At 42.8% G+C, this 23,229-nt stretch overlaps 1 protein-coding gene across 1 annotated transcript in view; it reads left to right on the plus strand.

The window, feature by feature from the left end:
- The window catches only part of Cmtm8 (CKLF like MARVEL transmembrane domain containing 8), a 100,651-nt gene that overhangs the window by 64,892 nt on the left and 12,530 nt on the right, over positions 1 to 23,229 (plus strand). The gene's annotated exons all lie outside the window — the stretch shown is intronic.

Genomic DNA, 23,229 nt, shown 5'->3' on the forward strand with positions numbered 1-23,229 from the left:
CCATCTCTGCCTGCTCAGTCAATAGAATCTGAACTCCTTCACCTGCCATTCCAACTGTCCATGACGCGGCCCCAACCACCCTCCTCTGCATCTTGCACTGCCAAGCGGACCATTGCCAACCTTATGGCCTCTTAGCCCCAATCTCAGTAGGTAGGTGCCAAACGCCAGCCTCATCCCTGCCTGCAGCACAGCTACTCACACGGAGGTGCTGGCCTTCCTAAGGATCAGAAAGGGAATCCTCTCTGGGTCCCTAGAGTCATTTATTGCCCCCCGTGAGTGAATCTCTGTCGGCATGTCTTGACACGATTCCACTTCCTTGGCCCCTGTTTAGCTGCCCCACGGTGTTAGTTTTCTCTCCCTGGCCACACTGAGCATTCTTTAAGGGAAGGGACTCCATTGTCCTTCTTGAATGCACTGGCCTGGTGCAAGGCCTCTACGGTTGTCCTGGTATCTAGTAACCTTAGTGACCCTCATTCAGTGGCTGGAAGACTAAACAAATAGTTTTTCACAAACTTGCTATGTATAGATGCAATCCAGGAAAACCATAGTTTACATGGCAACTGAATTAGAAAGCCATTATGCTCCCAAGTAGGATTTTATGCATCCCCCTTGTGAATCTCTCTTCCCTACAGCTTTTAAAATAAATTTTGATTAATAGCAACTTAATATGTTACAGGAAAAAAAAAACAGCTCTTAAAATGTTGGGGCTCAGATTTAAAAATGTAGTTGTGGATGTATTTATTAATGGCTGTTACATGTAAAAAATAAAACATTCTTATGACTTAACAGTTCATTATCTGCCAAGAAGAATTTTATGTTTAAGAAATTTGTCTACTTTAATTACTTGAAGGTTTTGGGTTTCTTTTCTTCTAGACTGAGGTTTGCATTGAGGACTCGCAAGGGAAATTGTCAAAATTATCCCTTTGCATTTTTCTTCCTTGCTAAGACATGGTTTGTATTCCCAGCCATTGCTAAATTTTAGATACAGCACATAAGGGGCCTTCAGAGAGCAACTAGAGTGTTCTGTTTCCATCTGCCAGATTATATAAGCTGTGTTATGGTTTGTCTGAGTACTTAATGTAGGTAGAAATTTCATTTTTTTTTAAATATGACAGGTCAAAAGATTGAAGTGTGGAATATATTGATAGAGGAAACTGCCTGGACAATCATCAATAGAATGGAAAATGTTCTTTTGGTCCATGCAGAGTCTTTTCCTGTGATACTAGGTGTGAACCAATCATCAGTGAATATTAGAACCCAAAACTATATACATATCTCTGTACGTGGTTCTCACAATCAAGAAAGCAATGCTTAATTGATTTTTTTGAAAAGATTGACAAAATTGAAAAACCCTTAGCTAGATTAAAAGACTCAAATGACAAAAAACCAGAAGTGAAAGAGGATACATTACGAACAAAAATAACTGTGAGAACTATGAGACTACTCTGAACAATAAATTGGATAACCTAAAAGAAGTGGATATATTTCTAGAAACATAGCAACCTACCAATACTGAATCGTGAAGAAAGAAAAAATCTGAACAGACTTTAACTAGTTAGGAGATTGAATCAATAATCCAAAATGTATGGATAGAGAAGAGCCCAGGATCACTGGAAACATCTACCAAATGTTTAAGGAAGAATTAACACCAGTCCTTCTCAAATTCTTAAAAAAAAAAAAAAAATGTAAAGAGGAACTGGGATTGTGGCTCAGTGATAGACCGCTTGCCTAGCATGTGAGAGGCCCCGGGTTCCATCCTCAGCACCACATAAAAACAAATAAACAAAATAAAGATATTGTGTCCAACTACAACTAAAAAATAAGTATTTAAAAAAATTTAAAAGAAAAATTAAAAAAAACAACAAAACACTTCCAAACTCATTCTATAAGGCCAACATGACCCTGATGCCAAATTAGACAGTATCTACTACAAGAGAATAACAGATTTTATTCCTAATGAATATTGATGCAAAAATCCTCATCAAAATACTAGCAAACCAAACTCAACATGGAAAAGAGATGATACATCATAACCAGGTGGAATTTACTACTGGAATGCAAGGATAGTTCATCGTGTGAAAATCAGTTTATATAATATATCACATTAACAGATGATAAAGAAAAACTACATGATCATCTCAATTGATGCAGAAAAGATTTGACAAGATTCAACACCCTCTTATGATTTGAAAAAACAACTAGGAATAGAAGAAAATTACCTTAACATAATAAAGCCCATGTATGACATGCCCGTAGCTAACATACTCAATGGTGAGGCATGGGAAGCTTTTTGGCTAGGATTAGGAACAAGACAAGGATACCCACTCTCACCACCTCCGTTCAACACAGGACTGGAATTCCTAGCCAGAGCAGTCAGGCAAGAGAAGAAATAGAAGGCATATAAATGAGAAAGGAAAAAATAATTATCTCATTTTATAGGTGACATGATCTAATGTAGAAAATCCTAGAACCCCAAGTGGGGGGGGGGGCTATTAGAATAATAAATGGATTGAACAAGATTGCATAATATAATACAAATTCAACACACAAAAGTCGGTTGGCATTTCTATACACTAACAATGAGCAATGAGGAAATTAAGAAAATAATTTGATTTACAATATAATCAAAAAGAACAAAACACTTAGGAATAAATATAACCAAGGAGACAAAGAAAAATGTACACTGAAAGCCATGAACAATGCTGAAAGAAATTAAAGGAGTTATAAATAAGTGAAAAGACCTTTTATATTCATTGCAATGGAAGGTTCAATATTGTTAAAATGTCTCTACCACCAAAAGCAACCTACAGATTAAACATAATCCTATAAAAATTGCAAGGGCATGTTTTATAGAGATAGAAAAGAGTTCTGAAATTCATAAGGAACCAAAAAAGAAAAAAAAAAGACCCTGGGTAACTGGAACATTGATGAGAAAGAGCACAACACCATAGACCTCACACTTCCTGATTTCAAAACATGTTGCAAAGCTACAGTAATCAAAATAGTGTGGCACTTGTATGAAGACAGACATATAAACCAGTGGTACCAAGTAGAAAGCCCAGAAATAAACCCTCATTTATTTAGTCAAATAATTGCTGGAAATTGGCCATTTATGATCAATGTGTCATTTATGGATGATAGAGCATTTGGAAAATAATCCATATGGGAAAATGGACAGAGGTGCCAAGGGAAAGGACAGTCTTTTCAACAAATGGGTTCTAGTTCTGCCTTCCATGGACCTGCCATGGGGATAGCCACCTCTGTGGGCATCAGCATCCTCACGTGTACATGAGGAAGTAAACTGTGCCCTGTGAGACCCAAAACTGGATATCCATCTGCAAAAGAATGAAGTGGAGCCTTTGTCTCACATCATATGTAACAATTTACTCAACATGGATTATAAGACTTGAAACTCCAAAACTCCTAGAAGAAAACATAAGAAAAAAAACAGTGTAGCATAATTCACAATAGCCAAGATGTAGAAACAACTTAAATGTGCATCAACAGATTAATGGATAAAGAAAATGTTGTGGGTACACACACACACACACACACACACACACACACACACACAAAGAGGGGGGGGATTATGAGAGAGAGAATATTATTGAGCCCTAAAAAAGGAAGGAAATTCTATCACAGGCTACAACATGGATGAACCTGGAAGGCATCATGCTTAGTAAAATAAGCCAGTCATGGAAAATCAAATGCTGCTCGATTCCATTCAAATGAAAAAATTTAAAGTAATCAAACTTTTAGGAATAGAAAGCAGACTGGTAGTTTCCAGGGACCGGGGGAAAGGGGAGCTGATATTCAGTGGGTATACAGTTTCACTTTGCAAGTTGAAAAAGTTTTAGAGATTTGTGGCACAACCGTGTGCACACAGTTATTACTGCTATGCTGTATATTCTCAAATGATTCAAGTAATACATTTTATGTTGTGTGTTTTGACTGCACACACACACGGAGGTAATTCATGAATGAAAAGGGGAAAAGAGAAGCACTTAAATCACGAAGCAAGTATAAAATGATCTGGAGGATTCGAGCAAAGTTTGGATTATGAAGTTCAAACCCTACAGAGGTTCAGCAAGGAGTTGTCCCTGTGGGACTGGATTTGATGCAGCCTGTTGCAGTAGACGCAAGACAAGACTAAGGCTGGGCCCTGGGTTCTAGTTCTGCCTTCCATGGACCTGCCGTGGGGATAGCCACCTCTGTGGGCATCAGCATCCTCACGTGTACATGAGGAAGTAAACTGTGCCCTGTGAGACCCAAGGGAGAGAGATGAGGCTTCTTAGCTGGAGAAGAATCTCAAGCAAAATCAGAGTAGAATAATAGAAAGGGGGCCGAAGGGGACAGGGGCTTGGGGAAAGGGCACAGAGTGGGAAGTGGAAACCTGGCCAACAGAGTGAAGGACTTGGGGAAATTGCCTGAGCTCGAGCCGCTTGTGGCAGCACCTCTAATCCTGCTCTGAGCACACACAGAGCCCTCGGTCCATCTCGAGTCTGCACCCAGCAGCCAGCCTCTGAAAATAGAGCCCTTTCAATGGGGCCTCTGAGTACCAAGAGGGCAGGATGCTTCACAAGACCACCTTGGCTGGCGATTCTCAACCTCTGTTGCACCTGGGAGGAGAGTGAATTTTCCCAGTCCGGTTCATGGCACCAGACCTGCACTGATCCTTGAAGGCTCCTCGTTTGATTTGTTGCCTTTTAACCTCATCCCATTCAGCCAGCCCCTTTCCCCATGGACTACCATTAATATGTGTTTGATGTATGTGCAGTTGGTATGTAAAACGAAGTGGTTTAGAATGTGTGTGATTTAAATTTACCTAGGGAATAGCAGCCTACATCAGGAGTAGATAAGCTTTTTGTAAAAAGGACCAAAGAGCCGGCCATGGTGGCACACTCCTGTAATCCCAGTGACTCAGGAGGCTGAGGCAGGAGGATCTCGAGTTCAAAGACAGCCTCAGCAACTTCGCAAGGTCCTAAGCAACTCAGTGAGACCCTATCTCTAATAAAATATTAAAAAGGGCTGGGGATGTGGCTCGGTGGTTCAGGGTCCCTGGGTTCAATCCCTGGTACCAAAATAAATTAATTAATTAAATAAAGAGCTAAAGAGTAAATATTTTAGGCTTCATGGGTTGTGTTGTCTCAATTGCAATTGCCTAACTGGGCTACTGTAGCACAGAAGCAGCCAAAGATATTTGTAAAAGAATGAGCCTGACAGTGTTCTAATAGAATTTTAATTGTGGACACCAAAATTCAAATGTCGTTTAAGTCTTGATATGTCACAAAGAACTCTTCATTGGATTTTTCTTTCTACTATTGAAAAATGTAAAACCATTTTTAGGTTGCAGACCACGAAAACAGGTCGTGGCATGATTTGGCCCATCAAGTGTGATTGATCATTCCTCGTGAGCTCCTTGCTTCTCAGTAGATGGACCAGCAGCAGGGGCATCAACAGGGAGCTTGTTAGAAATGCAGATGCTCAGGGGGCTGAGGTTGTGGCTCAGTGGTAGAGCGCTCACCCAGCTCTGGGTTCATTCCTCAGCATCATATAAAAATAAATAAATAAAATAAAGGGATTTTGTTCAACTACAACTAAAATAACTATTTTTTTTTTTAAAAAAAAAAAAAGAAGAAGAAATGCAGATGCTCAGACTACCACAGACCTACTGGGTCAGCTTTGCATTTTAATAAGAACCCCGGATGATTTGCCTGCACACTCTTCTTTGGGAAGGGCTACCTCTCATATTTTTCCCTTTCTCATTTAGTGCTGCTTCGAAGATCTAACTATGTTGCTGGATGCATTTCTAATGCATTGCTTCTAACTGTAGCATAAGATTTCTCCTTTACACCTTGAGGAAAAAGCAAAACTTTGGAGACATTAAAAAATGAATGGTTGCCAGGGGCCCGGGGGTCTTGCAGGTTCTTGCTCCCTCAGCCCCTGGCCATTTTAGGGAGAGAAGGGGAAGTCGCTGGGGCCTTTGAGAGCCATGTCTCTGAAGTGCCTGCCTGCTCTCCTAGCAAGAGCACAGTTCTGCCATGCTCTGCCCAGCAGGGGAGCGGGGAAGCTTAGCCAGGGTCAAGGATTCCATCCCGCCAGGGCTTCTGTGTCTGAGATGGAGGGAAGGACAGGCCTGATTTGGTCTCCAGAGACTCTCTCGGGTCTTCCCACTTGGTGTCAAGCTGTGCCCTCCACACCTGTTCCCAGATGTTTCCCAGAGTGTCCATTATGATTTATGACTCTCAAATTTCTTTTTGATTGGAACCAAAAGCGCACCATAACCCAGGGATGACAGAGCCGAGAATGGCCATGGAAAGGAGCGTAAATTCCTGCAAGGAAGATGTGTCTGCCAGGGCCCTGGCAGCTCCAAGGATGCAGCATGACCTGCTGGTCGGGAAGTCAGAACTCCACTCAAAGATGTGGCTGTCTTCCTTCCTGCACTTGGAGGCAGTTGAACATCCAGATGGCGAATAGACCAAGGGAAGGACTTCAGAAAAACAGCAGCTCGTAGAGGGCTGGAGAGCCCCCTTTAAGTGCAGGGGTGGGGCAGATGCTCCCATCTTTGATGGAGGGAAGTACTCCATGATCCTCCTTGTTTGATTTTTTTACTTTAGTTCTTTTGAGATGGACTTTAAAGGGTGGCTGAGATTGACTTTTGCTACCTGCACTGTTTACAGTGTCTAAACCTTTTATATGATCACCGTCTCTCCCTGGTGCCCAAGAGTAGGACAGAGGTGGAACTATCCCCAGTAGAAGCGAGCTCTTGTCTCCAGGGGACCAGTGATAAACTGGAGTCTACAGAAATCAAGACTTGTATGTTTAAGATGTTACCTTGTCCTCAAAGGGACTATGGAGCCTAGGCACGGTGGTGCATGCCTGTAATCCCAGCAGCTCGAGAGGCTGAGGCAGGAGGATCGCTAGTACAAAGCCAGCCTCAGCAAAAGTGAAGTGCCAAGCAACTCAGTGAGACCCTGTCTCTAAATAAAGCACAAGTTAGGGCTGGGGATGTGGCGTGGTCGAGTTCAATTCCTGGTACCAAAAAAAAAAGAAAAAAGAGGAGGGACTGTGGACCTGTGGGTCACCCCTGGAGACTCTGTGGTATAAAGTAGCCTTTGGATCTGGCTTTGGGTGGGACTCTACCAGCTTCATAGAATGTGGTTCTAAATGGGGCCTTTCACTGCCAGAAGCCTTGGTTCCCCTCTCTAAAATGGGAATTCTCATACTTACCTCTACGATGGTTCTCTGCCTAAATGAGATAGGAGGGATGCAGTTGGTAATTCCATGTGCAAATGCTAATGTTAGTGTTGGCAGCAAGATGACAAATGTGGTTATGGCATTAAGGGTCTCTGTCCCTCGTAGAAATGGAAGAAGTTGTTTCGTGGTGCCTTGTCTCCCCCTCACTCCTTTCTACAAGCCTTTCCCATAAGCCTTTGTCTCTCTTCTGTTCCTTAAAACATACCTGTCTTCCATATCCTCACTTCACCAAAACCACTCAGCGAGGTAAAGTGTTGAAAGAGTCTGGTAGAGCTGGGAGGCAGATTGGCATCTGACCACGGATGACTCTGTCCAGCCCTGCACACACTGGGACATCCTTGGGATATCACCAGATCCAGACCCCTCCCTCTAGGAGTGTTGTGACCACACATTTCTATTTTCCTCCAGACTCTATTTGGCTTGGGCTGCCTGCTCTATTGACATTGGTGGCCAGGACTATAAAACCAAATGTTTGTGGAAGATTCATAGGGAAAACTGAGATGACCTGTGCTCTTTATGAGGCCTGAGAAGATCTTTAATCTGGGTTATTGGCTCTCAAGATCCCTCTTAGGTCCCTGCTGCAGGGAGCACCCTGTGGAAAGGAGGGAAGAAAGGTTGGGCCAGTCCAACTGGAGCTGCCTGGATACCTGGGAGAACCTTGCCAGGCCTTTGCCCCAAAGGTGCTGATTTGGGAGGTCTGGGGGGAGCCTGCAAGTCTGCGTTTTCCTACAGGCTGTGGGTGATTCTGATCTCCTGGTCCAGGACCACACACTTGGAGAAGCAAGGCTAATTGTAGCTTGCCAGCCAAATCCAGCCTGCCACCTGTGTTTGTAAATAAAGTTTTGAGTGGAGGACGGTCACTCCCATGCATTCCCACATTGTTGGTGACTGCTTCGCTGCTACAGTGGCAAAATGAGTAGCTGTGACAGAGACCATATGGCCCACAAAGCCAGAAATATTTACTATTTGGCCCTTTACCGAGAAAGCGTGCCAACCTCCACTGTAGAGGTTCCTCAACTCCCCAAGGCTGGTGGTTCTGATTATAGGCACAGCACCCCCAACTCCCTGCTTTCGTTCACTGGCTAAGTACTCTATGACCCTCACCACCAAGACACCAGCTCTGCTAAGCATTGGATCATGTTTCCTGGAAGAAATAAACACAGGGACTAGTAATCACTGTTGCTTAACGTAGATTTTTGTAGATCACAAAACATCTTCAGACCCTGCGGTAACCTGGACAGGGCTGTATCCATCTCATGGCGGTACAAACTGAGGCTTAAAAGAGAAAGATTACCCATGGTCACAGGACGTATTTGTGACAATCCCAGGCCTCCTATCCTTTCTACTGCATACCACGCTGCCTCTTATGTACAATGCAAAATTGGATGGTATTTAGTTTATTCATGGCCTATCATAATGTAGCATGTTACCTCAAACTCCATGGCTCAAAACAACAGTGGATATTTATTATCACTCCCGGTTTCTTTGGGTTAGGGATTCAGAAGCAGGCTGGCTAGGCAGTTCTGCCTCAGGTGGTTTCCTGAGGCTCAGTCAGACAGCAGCCAGGGCTGTACTTATTGAAGACCTGACTGGCGCTTCACGCATGCGGCTGGCAGGCTGGTGCAGGCTGTTGGTGGGAGGCCTCGGATCCTTCCCCGTGGGCGTCTGCTCAGGCTGCTTGTGTGTCCTCACAACATGGCAGCTAACTTCCCCAGACCCAGTGATCCAAGAGCCAGACAGCCAGGGGGACACTGTGTCTTCATTCAGACCTAACCTCCCAAGTCACATAGCATCGTCTCTGTCACATTCTCTTCATCAGAGGCAAATCAGTTAGTCCAGCCCACATTCAAGAGGAGTGTCAGAGAATTTATAGACATTTAAAAACCCACCCAGTGTGCAGATTTCCATTTCACTGCCTACTGGGAATGTCAGGGTCCTGTGGTATACCCCAGAGCTGGCCTTTAGTTGATCATAGAACGTCAGACTGAAGTCCTAAGCCAGAGCAAGGTAAGTCACAAATGACTGGTAATGTCTAGGCTTCAAGCTTCTTCTGCCTGGAGCACCCAAAGGACTCCACGGTGGGACTTGAGAAAGGGTCAGAGAGGGCCAAAGGGACACACCCACCCTTGTGACATGCTTGAAAGTGGGAAGAAGTCCGTAGGCTTGAAATCACCCAGGTGACTTGGATGTGCTCCTCCTAGGTGCTGGGCACCCCATCCCGTTGATTTCTTTATCCTCTCTGTTTCCCAGACTGGCAAAGCAGAGGCCCAAAGAGCCACGTGCCTGGCTGGAGAAGGCACCCAGGCCTGAAGTCCCCAGGCTGCACTGGTCATTGCTCCGCACGGTTCTCCCATAGAGCATTAAACACATTTTGGTAAAAACTCTGCAGGGCTCAAGGAGGAGGCTGTGAACGTGTGGATGGAATTTGCCCTTCCAAGTCTTTGTGTTAGTTCATCCTTATCTCAGCCAGCTGACTGCGTTTTGTGTCAGATGTGTTTCCAGGCAACGTCTGGGACTAATGGGGGAGAGTCGAGTTTATTCTTCCACATCCTGCCAACTCTGTGCGATGCACCTTACACGTAGGAACGCATCCAGACCAGCTCTGATCTCTCCGTGGAGCAGCGGCCAGCCAGAGCGCCTTTATAAACAGTGTTTGGACACCCTCTAGTGGATAAGCGGAGATGCTCACCTCTCTTGCTGAATAGAACTACCAGCCGGGACCAGAGGGGACGACTGGCTTAAAGATCCTCTTGACTCTATGAAGCGAATGTAGGCAGAGGGCAGCTTGAGGATCACGTGGTTCCTTGATGATCCTGGAAAGGGATACACTCTTGTCCTGCATCTTCTCCAGCTTGATGCACTAAATAACCTGGTTTGTTTGGAAAAAAAAAAAATGCAAGAAATAAAAGCAAATGATTGCACACATTTGTATGTGTGTATATTTCTGGATGCAGAGAGTATGTGTGATGGTAAGCAAGAATTGGCAGACTTTTCGTATAAAGGAATATTTTTAGGCTTTGTGGCCCAGAAGCTTTGTACTCTGCCTTTTTAGCCCCCAAACAAACATAGATACTATATAAATGAATGAACATGGCTATGTTGATTGTCTACATAAAATAGGCAGTGAGCTTCATGTGTCATGGGCCATAGTTTGTCAACTCTGGTGAAGAAGAAAAAACTGAATCATGTTTGTCTCTCACAGTGGATGGTAAATTTCTCAGGTGCACGGACCCTGTGTCTCACTCACCTTTGTCCCCGAGTATCCAGCCCTGTTCCCAGAGGCAGCAAGTAGTCAAAAGTTGCTGGTCCAAAATTGCCTTTATGTCAATCTCTGTTATACATGAACTTTCTTTGAGGACTTCCTGGCATTTTTTGAAGAAAGAGCCCCATGCTTTCTGAACTGGATGTTAAATGATCAGAGAAATAGGACTAAGTGCCCTCCCCGTTTTCTTTCTATCTGGCTCTATCTAAAGTGAACCAACAAGCTACCTGAGAGACCGATAGATAAAAAGGCCTTGTGATAATCAGCTTGATCCCATCTGAAGAGGACATTCCCTGGGTTTAGTAGCAGTGGACAGCTTTGGGGAATCTTGTTTTGCAGAACTAGGGGTAGTTTGCCCTGAAGCATCTGCTATTTTCACTAGAACCTACTTATGTCCACAGATTTTGCACTGGGGTGGGGGCTGGCTGGGGTATTCTAGGTAATGCTACATTCCTAACACAACAGGAAAACAGCAGGAGGGTTGGGGATGTAGCTCGGTGGTAGAGTGCTTGCCAAGCATGCAGGAGGCCCTAGCTTCACTCCCCAGTAAACTGAAAGAGAGAAACAAGCAAGCAAATAAATGAGCAGGAGTCAGCTTCTCTGCCTCACACACCAGCCTCTTCAGCACTGTACCTGGCTATTCCTAGAAGGTAGTTTTATGGTCTGCCAAATTGTGCAGTTTCTTTAGTTATTAACAGTAGCTATCACCAGTAGAGCATATTGTCTCATCACGTGGATTTTGGAAAGTGCTTATTATCCCAGAACTATATAGATGAGCACAGAAAAGTTCAACAGAGCATGACATTGCTATTCTGTCGCATGAGAGCTAAAAAGCTTGGACTCTGTTGTTGGGTGTGCTTCCGTTTCCCCATCTAAAACAATCATGATTGAAATTGTTTCAGGGGACAAGCGATGAGGTTCAAATGAAGCACTTACTTACACTTTAGAAGAGATTGTGCTGTTGCCTGGGGTTTGATCCCATAAAAAGTGCTTGGTAAATATTGGTTGAATAAATAAGTTATTTGCTAGTCACACACTGAGAATTCAAAGCCTGAAGCTTTCCACTAGCCAGATGCCCTTGACATTATACCATTAAACCAAATAGCAACAGAGAACATGGTAACCATAGCCCTGAGGCAGACCTGTGGCATTCAGCATGTCTCCACTGGGCAGGGACAGGAGCTGAGGGTCAAACATCCCCAGCTTACTTACGTTGAATCTTGTTGGTAGTACTGCTCACTGAAGAGCCCTCAAGATCAGTCTGTACATCCATCGTGGTGGAAATAGGTAAGATTTGCAGGCTCCATACAGGTGTGAAAAGCTTGAGTCAGAGAAATATAAGTGTTTAACCTGAGAAACAAAGAGGGAAGGCACACACCTGCCAGTCATGATAAACCTTGGTAATAATTTTAGAAAATAAACGGGCGTGGTGCCATACGCCTGTAATCCCAGCTGCTTGGGAGGCTGAGGCAGGAGGATCACAAGTTCAAGGCCAGCCTCAGCAACTTATTGAGGCCCTAAGCAATTTAGCAAGATCTTGTCTCTAAATAAAATATAAAAAAGGGCTGGGGATGTGGCTCAGTGGTTAAGTACCCCATGGGTTCAATTACCAGTATCAATAAATAAATAGATATCAATTCCCAATACCAATAGATAGATAGATAGATAGATAATCTTAGAAAGTAGCAATAACTGACATAGCACCTCACTCATACCAAGCACTGTTGTGCACACATTGCTCAACTCAATTTCCCCTCCCACAACCCTGTGAGGGATACTTCTGTAGTACATTCTCTAGATGAGGAAACTGAAGCTCAGGGTAGCAACTTGCCTGAGGGCAGGGAATGTGTTGGTCTGCGGTTGGTCTGCACCTCCCCCCACTCCCGCAGCCAGAGAGGAAGGAAAAGGAAAGAAAGCATCAATAAAGAAATCAAGATGTCGTTATGAGTTAAGATAGCATTGGACCAAAAGATGCCACTGGGCCCGGTTCTGCTCTGACCATTGACCAGCTCTGTCACCCTAGGCTGATTGCTGCTGAAAATGGCCTCCACTTCCCAGCAACTATAAAACGAGGAGCTAATCAAATTCCAGGGGAAACACTATTGGGCCCTTGAACCACGCATGGAGTAAGTCTTGACTTGAGGAAATAGTGCCATCCTTGGAGACTGGTGTCAGATGCCGAACATGGGTCAGCCTCCTCCCTAATTGGACTTCCACCCGGCCTTTGCCTCTGAGGTTGGGACTTACAGGATACACACATTATCATCTGGGGGTCTCTCAGAGACTTGTTCCTTCCACCCTCAAAATTTTGCCTGATTAACTCCCTTTCACCTATTTAAATCTCAAACTTCCTTCAGCCGTCCAAATGATGGGGTCCTTGTACTTTGCATTCCCATATTAACTTCATTTCTTCTTATAGACTCATCACAGTTTGTAATTAGATATTGATTGAGGTCTGGGGGCAGCAACCATGTCAGTTTCCCCCCAGCTTTGCACTGCCAGTGAGAACTTGGTAAGAATTTTGAATGAATGTGTGTTGCCATATGTTGACCATATTAAACACAGGTCAGGAGAAGAGCAGCCAGGCAGAGGAATGTTGGTTGGTTCTCATGGTGGGGTACGTCAAAGTAAAGCTACAATAGCTGATTTCCAGTGCCACTTCATTGAAATGAATTTGTAATGATAATATGACTTAAGGTCCAAAGAGTTACTTCAGAGGTATACTATTCTCAAGCTCACACCTGGAGCCATGCAGTGCCTCTGAGCAAAATCTGCTGGGAACACTGGTACTTGGCTCCTAGGGAACTTTGTCAAAAATCACCTGTTTTCAAGGCTGAGGGGTAGGTATACTAAAGGTGCTTCTGTCAATCAAAACTAATCTCAGAAGTAAATTAGCCAACTCATGCTACAGCCATGTGGCATTTCCTGCCCCACCAGCAGTGCCAAGAAAACCCGTGTTAGTGGTATTTGAATATGAATAAATCCCACCATGAGTGTACATCCTCATGTCTATCATTTTAACACTACCAGCAGATAAATCTGAGCAGCAGAATTGCTGTCACAAGCTTATAGACTTGACTCCTCAGGAAAGTCCTCAGGGACAAACTTGGTATCTCTTACATTTAAAAAATGTAAGATATCTGTTTTCTTAGTCCACAGAATGTTAGAATGAAGATGGTATGGACGCAGGTTATACACACAAAGAGCAGAGGAGGGCTGCTGGAATCCATTTACTGAGAACCATAGAGGTGACAGCTCATGCTTTTCAATTTTAAAAACTTTCTTCATAAACTGGGCATGGTGGTGCATGCCTATAATCCCAGCAACTCGGGAGGCTGAGGCAGGAGGATCATGAGTTCAAATCTAGCCTCTGCAAAAGCGAGCAACTCAGTGAGACCCTGTCTCTAAATAAAACATAAAATAGGGCTGGATGTGGCTCAGTGGTTGAGTGCCCCTGAATTCAATCCCTGATACTCCCTCAAAAAAAAAAAAAATCTTCATAGAAAACCTGTACCATCAGAATAGAAGCAAGGAATCTCATCCTACAGGACAAGATGGTAATTGAAATATTTGATGTTTGCTTTGACTCTGAATCATCAAAAGGAATTAGGAATACTACATTTAATTTTAAAAGGAAGATAAAGAAAGGCATTTGACTGAGCTAATTGTCCTATTCAGGAGAGACATTGGAGAAGAAAGAAGCTGATTAGTTCACTAAAAAATAGAAATCTCTAGCTTGATCAAGGATATCTACCATCTGTCAAAAAACAATAACATCATCAAACTATTAAAAAAATTAAAATAATAAAGATGGTTACTATCACTTGTGTTCTGGAAGATAGTTCTGGAGAGTCTAGCTAATGTAATAATGCAAAAAAATAAAAAAGAAGGAGGAGGAGGAGAGAAAGAACCGGTATAAATATTGGAAAGCATCAAAGCAGATGTCTTAGCCAGAAAAGTCCAGGGAATCAACTGACACCAGTAGATTGATAAAATACCTTTAGAACTAAAAGGCTTATCACAAGCAGCTATTCTCACCCCATATCTTCTTATTCCAGCATCCTCCCTTCCCAGAGGTAACCACATGAGTCACCTCTTGCTTTATCCACATTCATACTTGTAAATAATATGTGAGCTGCTGTCTTCGGTTTTACATGATAACAGGTAACTTCCTATCACCTTTTGTCTTAGCTCAAACTGCCATAATGAAATGCCGTAGACTGAGTAAGTAGCAGGAATTTATTTCTCACAGTTCTATAAACTGAAAGTCCAAGATCAATGTATCAGCAGGGCAAGTTTCTTTGAGTCACAGAGAGCTACCTTCTTGTTGGGTCTTCACAGGGCTTTTCCTTGGTGCATGTGGTGGCAGGGGGGTGGGGACAACGAGAAGAGAAGCCAACTCTCTGATGTCTTTCTTCCAAGGCCAGTAAATCCCACCATGAGTACACCACCCTCATGACCTAAGCCTAATTACCTCCTAAAGACCCACCTCCTAATACCATCACACTGGGAATTGAGGCTTCCACAAATGAATGTTTCCAGAGACAAGTTTCAGGCTGTGGCATCATGTCTATCATTTTCCTGCTCCATGTTATCATTGAAGTCAATATTCAGTGTTTATTATCTTCATGCAAATATTAGATCTGAGTTTTTCAGTGAACAATAACTTTTTTGTGTGTATGTGATTCTGGGGATTGAACCTAGGAATGTTCTACCACAAATATACATTCCCCAGCCCTTTTTATATTTTTATTTTAACACAGGGTCTTGCAAAGTTGCCCAGGCTGGTCTTGAACTTGAAAACCTATCTGCCTCAGCGTCCCAAGTAGCTGGGACTGCAGGCATGCACCACTGCCCCCTGCCTTTCTTTTGTTTCATACTGAGGTATATATAATAGCATAGTGTCTCTTGTGTGTGTGTGTGTGTGTGTGTGTGTGTGTGTGTGTAGTGCTGGGAATTGAACCCAGGGCCTTGTGCATGTGAGGCAAGCACTCTGCCAACTGAGCTATATTTCCAGCCTAGTATTATTTTTTAAATTTGTTCAATTATCTTTGTAGTTAATGGTCTCATTTTTTCCCAGTGGCCTCTCAATAACGTTTTCTGTAAGGTAAATCACACCAGATAACCAGAGTTCCAGTTTTTATCTTATGATGAATTTCTCCTAGGGATCTCCCCTGGCTGCCATCTTAAACAAACCTTTGCCTTTCTGTGAGGTTGTTGCCTTCTCTTCCTCTTTCTTGGTTTCCTGCCTCATTTTGGTGGAGCAAGTTCTCTAGTAGCTTCAGCAGGTGAAGAAAGGAACATGCCATAGTCATGATGATGACAACCTGTAATATTGTCTTCCGCCTGACCTGGTTACCCTCCAAGTCTGGGCACCTCTCCTGTGTGGATTTCACTTCATCTTGGGGATGACCTTCACCTCTCTCCTGGGTGGTTCTCCTGTTGACTTGTTTGGCATTTTCTTTTTAAAGCTTATGCCTTGTTTTGGTGTCGATTCCCGAGAAAGATTGCATGAGAGGAGGAAAATTTTTTAGACATTGCAAATCAGGAAAAAAAAATGCATTCTCATCTTGCTCTTCATTGATAATCTTCCAGATAATTTCTGGTTAGAAATCGTTTTTCCTCAGGAATTTGAAAGCATTGGCCATTATCTTCTGACTGTTCACTTTTAGAAAGATTAAAAGCCATTCTTGCTTCTGATCCCGTGTAGGGCAATCTGTTTGTTCTTTGGTTGTTTAAAGAATTTTCTCTTTCTGATTAATGTTCTGAAATTTCATGATGTACCTGGGTTTTGGTCTTTTTTTAATCCATTGTGCTAGGTATTCAGGAGGTATAAGCCCTTTTATGTAGAAATGTGTTCCTTTAATTCTGAGTTTTCTTGACTTTTCTGATTGGTTTCTTTCCCTCCATCTTCTCCAGACTCTGTCCTGAAACAGTAATTAGATGTTTGGCCTCCTGAACCTGTCTTCTAGCTTTCTGTATTTCACACTAGTGTTTGGGGTTTTTTTGTTTTGTTTTGTTTTTGTCTTTTTGATGTGTTTCTAGAAGGTTTTCTCTGTTTTACCATCTGACATTTCTATTGAGTTGTTCATTTCTGCTGTTCTCACTTTAATTTCAAAAACCATTTTTATTTTTGAAGGACCATTTGTCCTTCTTCTAACCTCCTATTTCTCCTATACAGTCTCTTCTCTCTGGGATGCAGAAGACTCTTTTCCTGGGATGTTTTCTTCTCCCTCTTGCAAGTCACTTTCTCCCAGTTTGTATATTGGTCTCAGATCCCACCCTTGCCAACAGGCTTTGCTGTCTCCATAGATCTGGGAAGGCTGGATTGTCTGCCCATGTTTTGAGACTGCAAAGCTGTTTAGCTGTTCTGAGCATGTGGCTGGGGCTTCTCAGCCTTGAACTTCATGGTGGATTGACCTAGCTGGGCTGTGTGCTGAAGAATCCTGGAAGTCAGTATCTTTAGCTTTTTTCTTCTACATTAGTCAAGACCCGGCTGCTAACCATCCAACCCAAGTAAAGGGAAAAGTCTAGGGATTGAAAGTGTGGGTAAGTCTTCACATTGAATTTAAACCTTTGCTTACAGTCTGATGCTGAAACTTTCAACTAAGCCCCTCCATTCAGAGACTTAACTTCGTTTCACCTTCTGAAGAGTGGTTCTCGTTCAGAAGTGATTTTCACCTCCCATGTTGGCAATTCTGGAAATATATTTGATTGTCATCAAGAGGGGAGAAGTGGAGGTTTGCTGCTTCCATCTAGTAAGTAAGAGGACAGGAATACTGCTCCAAACATCCTCTAGTGCACAGGACAGTCCTCTCCTCCAACAAGGAATTGTTGATCCACCTTGTCAATAGGGCTGAGAGTGAGGAATCCTGACCTAGAAAATAAACCTTCAAACTAATGAAGAGGTGAAGAGACATGCAGCAGCTTGGAGCAGGGCAGAGGGTAAAGACTAAGCTGCTTTCAAACAGCCTTCCATTCCCCCTCCACATTGCAGCCACTGCTCCCCACCCAAACCCAGCCTAGGCATCCAGGCCCAGAGATACCAGATCTTCTCAGACTTTGCAGCAAGGTTGGTTTTGTTCTTGACTTCCCTGCTAGCCATCTTAGCATTTAGCCCTCTCAGAGTGGCTGAGTCCATTATCCCTTATCAATCTGTGTTCTTAGCTCCCCCAAATGTGTTCCCTTTGCCTTCTCTCCTATTCATCCATCCTCCTGATAATTTTAGAAGAGTTTGGGGAAGGAAACAAAATTAGATTCTTCTATTCAGTCTGATATCTTTATCCAGAAGCCTAACATACATTAAATACATTTGTAAGCTACATTGGTTGACACAGGCACAGCAATGACTACGGGTGAGTGGAATGGAATAAAAATTCCAGAAGTCCAGAAGCTGAGCCCCGATATATGGAAAGTCATCAATAAGTGATATTTAGGTTGATTTGCTAGGAAAAAAAAAATGTTAAAAGCTCTTCTCAACTTACATATAGAAGTCAATTCAAGTTGCATTAAAGGTGTAAACATACGTACAAAATTACAAAAGAAGATACAAGAGAATATTTTTATAATCTTGTGTTGAGGAAGAATTTCCTAAGTGGGTAGATATAGAAGAAGAGTTCAGGTAACCAATGAACAATGTAAAACTTTAAAACTCCTATTGACAAGACTTCATGACACTAAAAAAAAAAAAAAAAAAACTACATGGGGAAAATATGTACCACATGTATTGTTGGTTACTATCCCTCTTATGTAAAAATCTCTACCAATCAGAAAGCAATTTTTTTTAACCTATCAATTAAGGAAAGCTCTGTAAGTTACCGATAAACATTTGAAAAAAATACTTAGCACAGGTCAGGAAAATGTAATTTAAAGCAGAAACAAGAACAGTATGTATCGGTGGTTCATAACTTGCTGGCTCCTGACAGCAGTATCACCAGGAACTTGCTAGAAGTGCAGATTCTTAGATCCCACCCTAGATCTGAATCACAGACTCTAGAGCAAAGTCTGTGCAATCTGGGTGAACAAGCCCTCCACGTTTGAGAACTGTTGCTGGTAGTCAGGAGGACGAAAGAACTACATTCTGTGTTGTGTCTGACTCTCGGCGCTGAGTAAAGGAAGCCGGGTGTGTTGAGTACTGACTGTACGATTCCATCTGTATGAAGATGGAAATTGAGCAAAACTAAGGCTAGAAATCAGGATCATTGTTGCCCTTGGAGGGGAGAAGCAGTAACTAGAAGCGGGTGCTGGCTGTGGTGTGTTTCTTGATGGGGATGCTAGGTACACAGGTTGGTTCAGTTAGTGGAAATCCACCACACTGTTCCCTTAGGATTTGTCACACTTCTCTTGACTGTATTTCAATAAAGTAGTGAAAGGCAAAATATGAGCTCTCTTGCTTTCTATTTTGAAGTAAGTTTTTAATCATTCAAAGCATAGGAATTAGCCATTTGTGGTGGCTACACACCTGTAGCCCCAGCTACTAGAGAGACTGAGACAGGAGGATCACTGGAGCTTACAAGTTCAAGACCAGCCTGAGCAACATAGTGAGACCCTGTCTCAAAAACAACAAAAATTGGGGAATATAGTCCAGTGAGAGTAGAAAGGGGAAAGCATGTATAAATGAAGATATAGAATATAGATACAGAGGGCCGGGGTTGTGGCTCAGTAGTAGAGCGCTTGCCTTGCATGCATGAGGCCCTGAGTTCGATCCTCAGCATCACATAAAAATAAATAAATAAATAAAAATGTTGTGTCTGTCTACAATTTTAAAAAAAAGAATATAGATATAGAATATAGGTTATAGATATATAGATATAGAATATCTACATGTATACATGCTTTTTGATGGAAAGGTAAATGAGTATAGGGTTTTTGGAGAGTGATTTGACAGCATCTGCTTGTAAGGACAAACAGTCTAGAAATTCTACTTCTAGAACTGTGTCCTGGAATTCAGGTATGCAGAGATTATATTGTAAGAATATGCTCTGGGCATTTTTGTACAAACATAAAAAGAGATAACCTAAATTTACCTCCATAGGGAACTGGTTACATGAATTATGGAGAACCAGCAACTATTAAAATTGACCTAGCTCTGTACATAGTACATAGGATGTCCTCCATGGGATTGCTGACTGAAAGAAGCAAGTTATAGGCGCCATGTACAGAATGATCCATATTTATAAAGAGAGAAAGAAAAGGACACTCAGGTGGTGGATTAGGAATGCAAGAGAAAAGGTTGGTAAAATTGTTGGTATTGATTTTTTTTTTCTTAAATTTCCAACTCGTGGATATATTTCCATGTTAATTTTTTAACCTATATTTCTCACTCTTTTTTAACCTATATTTCTCACTCTTTTTTAACCTATATTTCTCACTCTTGAATTTTTTTTTTTTTTTTTTTTTTAGGCTTGGCCTTACAAAATGCAATCCAGGGGAGAATAAATGGTATTTGTGCAGTCTAAGCAAATAAAGATCTAGGACTTTTCTTAAATGTATGCACATACACATGCACATAGGAGATGAGTGACATTTTTGTAGAGTGATCTTCATCAGTACTGCTTATAGAGGGAGATAAAAGGTTTGCCTGAAGATAGATTTCACTTACCTAGGAAATTCACTGGGGTAGAACAATTCTTCTCTTGACAGGGACATTCTTTATACTATGTTTGCTGGTGAGGTCAGGGGTCAAGTATTCCTGCTCTTTGAGAAACAGCTCAGTTAAACATATTGTCCTGCATCTGCAAGGACCGTTGCTAGCAAATTGGACAACTGCAGCTCTGGACAACAGGCTCCATTTGCTTATTAATGAAAAACGTTTTTGCATTCATAGCCAAGAGCTGTCAGGTGAACCTTAAACCTTTGCAATCCTGAAAGAGCACCATAAACACATTTGCAATCATTCATTCACTGTTGTTTCTTGTGTGAATCATCAACAAAAGGCCCATCTGACCCTTTCAGTTTGAATCAAGAGGCCCTAAAATGTTGTTTCCGATGCTGTTGTGCTGGATTATACCCATTACCAACCTTACTGATCCAAGGGAATGTCAAACATAGGGGTATAGATTACCTGTCAGTTGGGATGAATTCGGGCTCAAAATCCCCATTAGTGTGAGGCTTAGTGCTTTCTAGAGTCACATCCATTTTGTACATCCTCACTTTTTTTATTGCCACCAATGTAAGCACAAACACACATCTCCATTAAGCACCTTTTCTTTGGTATCCATATACAACATCAAGGAGACAAAAGAAATGTCCATGTTCAACTCTAAAGAGGAGAAACAGCAACACTCAGACTCTGTCACCTGCTTCCCAGCACAGGCATGCAGACTTTCACAGAGAGGTGTGCTTCTCTCAGGAATCAACTGTACGGTGTCCCTGGGAATCCTACCTGAGGCTTCGTGACTCACTGAGGTCTTCTTAAAGAAGGGCCCAAATCTCCTCCCTGTTGTTATGGTTTAGATGTGGTGTCCCCCAAAAGCTCACATGTGAGACAATACAAGAAGGTTTGGAGGAGAAATTATTGGGTTATAGCCTTAATCTGATCAGTGAATTGATCTCTGATGGGATTAACAGGGTGGCGGCTGGAGGCAGGTGGGGTGTAGCTGGAGGAAGTGGTTCATTGGGGGTGTGGCTATGGGGTATATATTTTGTATCTGGCAAGTGGAGTCTTGCTCTCTGCTTTCTGATGGCCATGTGAGCTCCTTCCTTCTGCCATTCTCTTCCGCCATGATGTTCAGCCTTATCTGGAACCCCTGGGGAATAGAGCCTGCTGTCTATGGATGGAGACCTCTGAAATCATGAGCCCTTAAATAAACTGTTCCTCCTCTACAATTATTTTGGTCAGGTCCTTCAGTCACAGCAGTGAAAAAGCTGACTAAAACACCTGTCTTGAAAGTCTGGCAGCCACCTCAAATTTGACAGATTAAGAACTGAGCTCATCAACAGCATCCCTCCCACCCCCCCACCCCCACAACCTTTCCTCCTTTGTCATTCCAGCTGAACAAATGAAACCCTAAACCATGTCCTAAACCTTTCCAGAGACCTGGGACCAGTCATTCCACTGTATCCTCTCACACCACCATATGTAATCTATAAAGTCCTGCCTACTCCTGAAATTTGTCATGAATTTACCAACTGTTCAATATTCACTCCCACCTCACTGGTCTTGAAGACATCCCCATCTCCCACTTGGGTACCTGCACCATCTCTGAACTCATCCCTCAGACCCACCTCTTACCCCTCCACATGTCCATTCTCTGCATGCAGCCAGTGTGATCTGATTAAAAAAAAAAAAAAAATTAACCAGATATCATCAGTCTCTGCTTAAAACCCTCACCCTTAGGATAAAGTACAAAATCCTTAGGTTTCCTGGGCCTGCGTCATGTGACCCTTTTTAACCTACTACATACATGTTCCTTCTGGTTTTGGAAGGTAGCCCAGCCCTCCCCACCCTCAACCTTTGCTCATGCCACACTCTGCACGAACATTACTTTCCCGCCTGTCTTAGGAGCTTACTTCTCTGACACTTCTTGTACCTGCCAATAATGTGATGTCCCCCTATATGGAACCTGACCATATTCCTGTATAGTGATTTTCAGTTCTAATTAGTCTGATGTTCCCACCCCTAGACGTTAAGCTGTTTACAAGCAGGATCTGTTCAGTTCATATCCCACTTTCCGATGACAAGAAGCCTGACCATTGTAGATGTACACATGGTATACGAATGAGCAACATTTATCTTCCCAGCTTTGTATGCTTAGCGTTACTTTAGTATTTGTTCTGCAGACTGCAAAGAAAGCTAAAACAGAAGTGAAATATTTTGTCCTGAGTCACCCAGCAAGCCAGCATTTATGGCCAGAGTTCACCCTGAATTTTTGATGGTATCCCTTAGGGATGTGGTACAGACTCTAACTTTCCCTTGACTTAGGAATAAAGTCCTTCTGTCCAGCACTCTGGAAAGTGTTGGAATGCAAGTGCCTACCTTTCTCTGGCCTTCCTTTGCTCAGGACTCTAGACACCTCCGGTTTAGGTCAGTTTCTTGTGCCTGGATATAGGCCTCCAGGACTCAGCAAGTGATGTTGATGTGGCTTTTGGCTCTGGCCTTGCTCTGCAGTGGTGAAGAGTTGAATGGCTGTTGCTGGGATAGTGTGCCACTTGTGATAAGATGCCAAGTATCGTGTCTGCACGGGGACCTTGGCTTGCTCTTCCTCTGACAGCTCTCTCAGGCCACCACTCTCCACCATCTGTGAGCAGGGCAGCGATGGCAGGCAGGGAATGCCCAGAGGCTCAGAGTGTGGGAGCAGATCAGCTCCAGGACTGCCTCTGAGTGGACCTGCAGTCATGTTTCTTTGACAAGTACTGCTCTGAGAGCAAATTCCAGCCACAGTTGCTGTTTTGCCCTGAGTGGTGTTTTAAGACTCTTAATTAGTGCTAATATTTTAAAAACAAGATTATCATGGGCAAACTTGAGTTTCTGTGTTCTTCTAAGGAAAAAAGGGGGCAGATTTGTTGAAACCAGCCCACTAAAATCCGCCAGAGCTGCATAGAGAGTGCCTGCTTAACACAAGACATGGATTTTCTTATTTGCCATGGCTCTAACCCTGCCTGCCATGGTCATTGATCTTACCCTCCTAGTATTTGTGGGCATAAGAGTTTGCAATCCCTATTTTTAAATCGTGTGTTTGTATGTGTGAATATTCAAGTAAGTTGTAATT

The sequence above is a fragment of the Marmota flaviventris genome, chromosome 1 (genome assembly GCF_047511675.1).
Source record: "Marmota flaviventris isolate mMarFla1 chromosome 1, mMarFla1.hap1, whole genome shotgun sequence".
Taxonomy (NCBI): Eukaryota; Metazoa; Chordata; class Mammalia; order Rodentia; family Sciuridae; genus Marmota; species Marmota flaviventris.